We start from the raw sequence: 2,057 nt of genomic DNA, 5'->3' as shown, positions 1-2,057 counted from the left end.
ACTTACTGGGTACATGTTGTTTAATGTACTCATGCTATACTTCTACATCTGGCAGGTGCATCTGGCAGTCATCCCGGCATGCACCCCCGTTACCCCGAGGCTTAGTGGTGAGATGCTCTCTGAGGCCATTCTGCAGCACCCGCAGTATCTCTTTTTTATTTACTTTCTATCTATTCTATTTCAGACAGTAGCTTAGTGTTTTGTATATTCTACTTATTGCTCATACACTTGTGACACCAGGTCTTCGAAACATGCTAGTAGACTTTATGCCTTTTGAGCATTTATTTCACTGCGTTAGCTCTTTCATTAGTTTTCGCTTTACTTTATTAAATTTTCTACTTCTCACTTATTTAATAAATAAAAATTAACTACTTTGAAATTACTAAAAAGAATAAATGCATGGCTATTTTACCGTTGGCTTGCCTAGCGGCGACGTTGGGCGCCATCACGGCCTTAAGAGAAATTGGGTCATGACAAGTTACACCCTTAAACTTTGTGCGGGTCTTATGACCCCCTAATATAAATTGAAGTAAAATAAGTTTATCCTTGTGATCTTGCGTGGCACCTACAATATTTTTCACGTAATCTTAGCACGTGTGAAGAAAAAATATGCCCAAACCTGAATACTTTTTTATTTTTACTTTTTCCTTATTTTCCTTTGGCATTTTCTTTCTCTCTTTCTTTCTTTTTTGATTCTCTCTCTCTTCTTCTTCTTCCTTTAAACTAGTTGATATTTCCTCCAGCTTCACCCAGTTCCATCCACCTTATCTCCAGGAAACTCTTCTCTATTTTTCTTTTTAGATAAAACTTAAAACAAAAAAAATAATTTCCGAATTCCAAATTTTAGTTGAGAATAGCCATCATGACTAGTAGGCCACAATCGAAGATAGTATTTTTATACTTTTTTCCGGTGATACAGAGGGATGTGGGGGTGTGGCATTTGGTGGTTCTCTATTTTTACATAAGTTCAAAGATGCTACCTAAAATCAATGCATATAATCTTGGTAGAGCAAAACACGTTCAACAGCTTTATTTTCTGGAGCAAAAATTGTGATATACTATTTTTGCTAATTGCTTCTTCAAGATTTTGAAGCAAAATAACTTTTGATGAGTCTGGTATAATTTTTGAATTCTCAGATTTTGGTTGGATAATGATTTGATGTTGATTTATATTTGGTTTGGTTGCAGTTTGTGATAGTAATTTTGATTAGCGATGGTATATTTGATTTTTAGTGGACATGAGTGGGGGTGACTGTGGCTATGGCGGAGCAACCGTTGCCTAGGAGAAGAAGAAAAAAAAAGAAAAAGAAAAGAAAAGAAAAGGAAAAAAGGTAAAATAAAAATAATAAATACTCCCTCCGGTCCATAATAAGTGACTTTTTAGCCTTTGGCACACCCCTTAAGAAAATACGAACTCCTAGAGAAAAAGGTATATTCACTAAATTGCCCTTAATTTATTGTTACATTGACACATTGGGATATGTAAATAAGGGCAACTTTTAGAAAAATAACATTAATTCCTTCTTAATTACGTAAAAGGACACTTATTTTTGTAACGATCCGACCGACCGTTTTGAGAATTAGCGTCATGTTCGGTGGATTAAGGTCTCGAGTAGCTTCGTATTATGTGTTATGACTTGCGTGTGTGATCGAGTTCAATTTTCGGATGATTCGGGATGTATTTCGAAGAAGGATTCTTGTTTAAGAAGCTTAAGCGGTAAAAGTTGACCGAAATTTAACATATGTGTAGATGGCTCTGAAATGGCATTTTGATGATTCCAATAGCTTCGTACGGTGATTTTGGACTTAGGTGTGCGTCCGGATAAGGATTTGGTGGTCCGAAGGATAAGTGGAAGCACTTTGGCGAAAATCGAAAAGTCGAAGTTTTGGAAGTTGAGAGGTTTGACTGGGAGTTGACTCGGTTGATATTGGGCTCGGATTGTAATTTTGAGAGTTGGATTAGCTCCGTTATGTCATTTGGGACTTGCAAACAAAATTTAAGGTCATTCTGGATTGATTTGATATGTTTCGGCACGAGTTTGGAAGTTGGAAGATTT

This window comes from Nicotiana tomentosiformis, chromosome 8, assembly GCF_000390325.3.
Source record: "Nicotiana tomentosiformis chromosome 8, ASM39032v3, whole genome shotgun sequence".
Taxonomy (NCBI): Eukaryota; Viridiplantae; Streptophyta; class Magnoliopsida; order Solanales; family Solanaceae; genus Nicotiana; species Nicotiana tomentosiformis.
Note: the sequence above shows the minus strand (reverse complement) of the source record.